The sequence below is a fragment of the Nanorana parkeri genome, unplaced genomic scaffold (genome assembly GCF_000935625.1).
Source record: "Nanorana parkeri isolate BGI_ZX_2015 unplaced genomic scaffold, ASM93562v1 scaffold3828, whole genome shotgun sequence".
NCBI classification, from domain to species: domain Eukaryota; kingdom Metazoa; phylum Chordata; class Amphibia; order Anura; family Dicroglossidae; genus Nanorana; species Nanorana parkeri.
Genome location: NW_017310096.1, coordinates 12,283 through 19,020, shown reverse-complemented (window position 1 = coordinate 19,020; position 6,738 = coordinate 12,283).

Genomic DNA, 6,738 nt, shown 5'->3' with positions numbered 1-6,738 from the left:
ATTTAAATAAATAAATAAATTAACTTAACCTGTGTTTAGTTCAATGTTTTGTTCTATCAAATAATTGTGTAGTGTGTCTCACTTTTCCCTTATATTGTTATGTGATGGTTAGGAGTACTATGTGATTATGCTCTTAGTATCGATGCATATGTGGGTTAAACAAGAATTTCAAAGTGATAAATTGATCGCATCACTCGATCCAATAAACAACTATTCGACTCAGAATTCGGGTAACAATAATAATAGCTTAGATGGATAAAGCAAATAAACCAATTAAGCCAATCTTAGAACATATTCGATCGTTCTGATAAAATCGCTATATGCCGGCCTCAGTCATCGGTTTGCAATGTCTCTGTATAGAGCGCAGATTGAAGCTAGACCAAAAGTTCTTTCAATCAAAGAAACTGAAAAAATCATAAAGAATCAAAATGTCTATTACTTGTATTCAGTCAATGAGTCCCCGGAACCTCTGTTGCCAACTCTCTCCTCTCTCATTCGATCGGTCAGTACAAGGTCTTGGTAGCGGTGTCGAACGCCCTCCAGGTGCAGTCCAACCGAGAGAGGGCGAAGGGGTAAAACACAGGGGAGAAAGCAGATCTAAGTGTAATCGCAAAGTCCTTTATTACAGATAAAAAATGATCGCACTTACAAGATTTGTAAGAATACCCTTTTGAAAAAGTCTACAATCGACGAAACGCGTCAAGGGGATCTGCTGTTTCCTCGCTGACACACTGGAAAAGACCTTCAAAGGCTGGGCATCCTTTACACCCATATGCTTGTTTTATTCAACAAATCGAGCCTACTAGTATTAGGTACCTTCCCTCTGGATCCCTGATCTCTTTCTGACAGATGAAGGGAGTGGAGCGACCGAACGCTATCAGGACTCCTCTGTGTTTCGTTGAAGTGAAAGCTGAAAAAAAATAGAGGAATGCAGTTATGACAGGTTGAACGACTGAGGGAGGTGAGTCTCCTGGAGACAAACTACATCAGCTTTAATTTTTTTAAAGTGTCTAAAGGCTTTGACCCGCTTGTTGGGCTTATTAAGTCCTTGAACGTTGAGAGATACTATCTTGAGTGGCATGTTTACTCTAGTACACCTGGGTCGAGGTAGTGAAGTGTGGAGCGCATGGGGAATACCAGAACGGGAGGCTGTCCTCCTAACAATAAACTAAACAATCTGATTAAACCGGACAATATTGCTATAGTTTGGTCATCGGGCATTTCCCTAGGGGTTACACTTGTGACATAAGACTGGTAGGGCTGACACTAGGTCACGGTAGAGCAATAATACTAGTAATAAGTGTGTAACCATTAACCGGTTAAGTAAAAAACTATTCAACAAAGGAGAAAAGAAACATTGGAAACAACTCAAACAGTTGCAAGATCTTCGGAGTGGGTGCAGGCTTGTCGGACTCTTCAACCACCAACCATGGCAACTGTCTCATCAGGAAGACCCAGCTGATCACATCAGCGGGCTTTGGGAAGAGCCACAGTTCCCCCAAACGAGGTGAAAAAGCAAACCCGGGTGCGGAGTCATCCAAATGTTCCCAAGGTGGAGGGAGGATTTTGTGCCATCCATGATGTCTTCGGAGAGGCCGAAGGGGCCAACTTAGGATATGATGGGTGGGCCCTGCCTGGGGACAGTGGTGGCATCGTAGGCTCATCGTCAGGGGCCACATCTGTACGACCCAACAGATGTAAAGAGTCAAGGCATTCCTTCATCTCGTCCACGGTGATAAAGGTGTAGGACTTGCCGTCATAGAAAAATTGTAGCTTAAAGGGAAAGCCCCAGGCGGTACCGAATCTTCTTGGCCTGTAGGACTTGTATCAGGGGCCTAAATTCCCTCATGCGTGCAATAGTGGTGGGCGAGAGATCTGTGTATACTTGATATGAGTAACCCTGGAATTGTAGGGTCCCGGCTTCCCTAGCCGCTTGAAGCAGACGCTCTTTGGTGCGGTAGTAGTGGAGATGCACGATAATGTCAATTGGCGGACCGTCAGACGTGCGTTTCGTTAGGGCCCTGTGAATCCTGTCGAATTCCATCCTGTCAATGGAAATATCAGGCGCTAGCTCCTGGAATAGTGCAGTCACTGTGGATTGGAGGTCTAGCACCGCTTCAGGGACCCCTCTGATGCTCAGGTTAGAGCTGCGATCCCGGTTCTCAATGTCTTCCAGTTGTGTAAGCAGGGCTAAGTTAATTGAGCAAAGTTTTTCCAAGTCATCTTCATGACCCTCAATAATGGTAGTGATGTCATTGCAGCGGGATTCCAGGGTGGAGGTTCGCTTGCCCACATCCCTGATTTCCCTAATGAGCTGAGAGGTGATCTGTTTAGAGACCTTATCCAAGGCCTTGTGGAGGGTTATCTCAAATTGGGCTATCAGGGATGGTGTGAGCTCAGGGTCTGACTGGGCTGTCTGTGAGCTGTCTCCCTGTGGGTCTTGGGGTCTTGGGGTTCCACCGAGGAGTTAGAGTCCTCTTGGTGCAAGGTTGGTGGCACTGCAGCCAGCTTGTATCCATGCGGCCCAAGGCCTCGTGGAGGGTCGGTTGATTTACCTTACCGCCCCGGCTTCTGGTTTGCGACATTTCGGTAGTTACCGATCGGCGGCGGGAGCCCGAATCCAGTGATCCATGTTGGGAGCATAAACGAGTCCGGTGATCAACTGTAAAGGGTGCAGGTGTAATTAAGGATTCAACGAAAAAAACAATACCGACGCCTATGGTTGCAAGATGGGCTGGTTGTGAAGTTGGCTTAAACACTCAAAAGGCAGCTCTCACTGGTCAAAAAGACCATCGATCTAGGAAACAAGGGACAAGACAGAGCGCCTCCATAGTGTAAAAGTGTAATTTATTTGTACAACACGCAAATAAAAATGTACTTACAGGAAAGTCGGTGGTTAAAAGCATACAAATGGTGATGAAGTATAAAATCTCTAGCAGCGGAAGTCTGAAGGAGTACAGGACATCAGCATCCTCTGCCCCCTTGAGTTCTAAAGGTCTACGCGTTTCAGGGGCAAGTACATTTTTATTTGCGTGTTGTACAAATAAATTACACTTTTACACTATGGAGGCGCTCTGTCTTGTCCCTTGTAATTAAGGATTCCTGCGTCAGGAACTTGCATTTGTCTGCAGCAGGAATCCCTAATCTGGTGTTTACAAGGGTCAGCTGTCACCTATTCAAGTTAATGATCAGGTGACAGCAGCTGCATGTAAACGCCTGCACACTGCATGTAATGGTATGTGATATATTTACATGCGGTAAGGAATCAATCACTCTCCCTGGACGCACCAATTGTGCATCCAGGGAGAGTGTTTTCTAATCCTGTTTTTTTTGCTACCCTGTATTTTTTATATAATATATATAATGTGCAAAAAGAAAAAAAAAAAAAAAACTTCAAAAAAATAAAAAAAAGAAAGGGGCTTCACTGACCTGATCGCTGGCTGCTGCAGGAGCGGAAGCCTCTACATCTTCACGATACATCAGGCGGGCGTGCTCTCTCCTCTGCAGGAAAAGATGAAGGGAAGTGGCGGAAGTAGTTCCGCCAGTACTCGAGTGATATGCCGCGTCTGAAGTCCCGCCGCGCAGCTTCTCCCTCTCTCTTCAGTGACAGATCCAGGAAGGGGGGAGGGGGGTTGCGGTGCGGTTGCTGCGGGGGAATTGCCGGCGATCATTCTCCTTGTGAGGAAATGGCTGCTCCCTCCCAGCCCAGGGGCGGACTGACCAGAGGCAGGTTAGTTAAAGCTGCAGAGGCGAGCTAGGCGGCCGCGAGGCCCTCGTGAGCGCGAGGCCTAAGGCGACCGCCTAACTCGCCTAATTAGAGAGCCGCCTCTGGGTGACATCAGTGGTATGTGTACCCTAAATATAGACCTTCCCCGAGAGTAGCAATCAATATAAACGTTATAACTGATATAAACAATATAAACCAATATATAAACAGTTTAAACTCCTGTGGTGTTTATATCCACCTGTGAGGGTCCATAGAACTGCGCTCACATTAACTGGAGTATGGAACGTGGAGGTCTAAACGCCTGCATCAGCAGAGGTAGATGTGTGTTACCGTACTGGCTGGATCCCCCCTGGCCGACAGGTCCCCAAACCACCGTCCTCCGTCTCCTCCGCTCCGAGGTGTCTCCGTCCCAGAGGCCGGCTTAGGTCCCTGCCCGCCATTGAGGATCCTGTAACGGCAAGACACGTAGAAATTAGAAATAGAGGAATGATAGCCAAGTGACTCCAACTTTTTTAGTTATCTATGTGTACATCACTGCGAGGCCCACTGGAGTGAGGTTCCAGCACCGCAACCGTCCGAGGCAAGGATCCCAACATCCAACTAAGTTAACAGGGATAATCCTGGGAAAACAGTCTCGGGCCACTTGGTGCTGTGTCTAGGGATGAGTGCGTCTCTGTGTAAATTCAGCGGGGGGGATGTTCGCCATCCCGGTCACAGTCCGCCACGTCGTCCATCCGGCAATCGGTACGGTATGATGGGGTATTGGGACCTCTCCGACGGCGTTCTTTCTCGATGGTCCCGGGGCTTCTGGTGGGGTCTGGTTCCAATGGCGACCGCTCTCGTCTGCGGCTGGGCCTGTCGTCGGCAGCGTGTATCCTGAGGTCTTCATACCAATCTTGGACTTGGACGAGCGGGATATTCAGTTGCGAACAGAAGTCTCCCGCTTCTTCAGGTAGGCGTAAGGTAACGGGTCTGCCTCGATGCAGTGCGGACAGGCAGAATGGGAACTTCCAGCGGTATGCAATGCCCTGTTTGCGCAGGGTGATGTTGGACAGGTCTTGGAACAGCTTTACCTCGGAGCCGTCATACTTGACCACTGCTTTGGCCCGGGCCCCTATTATCGAGGTCTTCCATGTGGCGGCGCATGTCAATCATCGAGCGGGTGGTGGTCTCTTGATGGGCCCTCAGAGAGTGGATGGCGGCATCTCTCTCCGCTCCGGCCTGTTCCGCCGCCTGCATCCTGCGGCCTATATCCCTAATGTCCTGTCTGAGTTCGGAGACCGCCTAGCTCAGGGCCTGTTTGATGTCCCCTGCGAGGAGTGTTAAATCTGACCTGGTAGGTAGTTGTTGGATGTAGGACGACATCGAGCCCGGATCCATGGAGGCCTGAGGCGCAGTAGCAGGCGGGTTAGTCGCGGTCAGCGCCATATTGGAAGACCTCGCGGTCAGATTTTCCGGCCGCTGTGTGCGGAACATCTCGGGGAATTGACGGCTCAGTTGGGTCCCATCCGACCCAGGGGATCTGGACCTTCCGTCCTGTCTGCCTATTTTCCCCATGGTAGTCGAAAGCAGGAGATTGTCGCTTAGTTCGGGATATCTGGAGACGGAGCTCTGGAGTTAAGCGTCCATCTTCTTCAGTGCCAAGCCACGCCCTCCTGTCTTATATTTTTTTCCCCCCAAAAAACCCACTAGGTCTTATTTTCGGGGGATGTCTTATTTTTTTTTCTCCATTGAGCATCCCCTCCACATACTTTTTTTTCTACCATAATTTAAATAATAGAGATAACATATGCTGTGGAGGCTGAGGCACACAGGTGTCACACAGATCAGAGATATGGAATGTACTGTACCATACAGTACCTGAAGGCTGCAGCTGTCCTGGAGCTCTCCTCTCTGATGCCATCCAGGGAGCCACCTCGTCGCACGGACCAGTCAGAAGTTCCCTCACCTCCCCTGACCTCACTACGACCCCACTGGCCATGCCGCTGCCTGCTGGGAAATGTAGTTTTCAGCGGCAGCTTTCTATGTACCGTAAAAGCCGAGGCAAAAGCCGAACTAGGTCTTATTTTCGGGGTAGGTCTTATTTTCGGGGAAACACGGTAGTATGGCCTGAGTCCTGCAGGAGTCAGTCTCCGCCATATTGGGAGGTGGCGTCTCAGAGGCCTTGTGGCGTTGGGAGCGGAATATGTCCGGTACCTGTTTATTTTGCGGGTTCCCCTTCGATGAGGGTGCTTTTGCCAGAGGGTATTGCGGGCCAATCTTCCCCATGTCGTCCTCTGGGATGCTGCAGAAGCTGATTTTGGGTGCAGGTGGACAGGAACTCCGGAATTAAGTGGCGGAAACCATGCCCCTGTCCCCTCTATGTTTAGGGTGGGTCATAAGCACTTGGCTGAGACGGTGACATTTTTGTGCCCACAGAAACCTGCTAAACTCCCCTCTCACCTTTTTTAAAAAACAGGTCGGGATGTGCACTAGTAACGTCTGGAGGAAGTAGAGTAGATGGATTAGGACATTCATTTTGAGAATGCTATTCCGACCGAACAACATAAAAGTGTTAGTTGTCCAAAGTTGCAGGTCGAGTTTCATCTGAGTAAGGAACGGGGGGAAATTGGCTGAGAAGATTCCATCCAGAGATGGAGTCAGGAAAATCCCCAGGTATTTAATACTATGCGAGGCCCACTGTAAGTATCCATATCTGACATCCGGAGGGATGCTGGGGATGCGGAAAATCACTGTAGCAGTATGTGCTAGAGCTGCAGCTAACGATTATTTTCAAAATCGATTAGTTAGCCGATTTTTACGTTCGATTAATCGGTTAATCGGATAAAACATTTAAAAATAAAATACATTTTAAAAATGGCTCCAGTGATGGACTACTAGTTTGTATTGAGATTGTAGTCCACCACAGGAGCAAGCTTGGAGCGGTGGAAGTAAAAAAGAAAAAAAAAAAAAGTGTCGTGTGCAATATAGTGAAATGAAAAGTGTAAAATTATACAGCAATGAATGCAGAA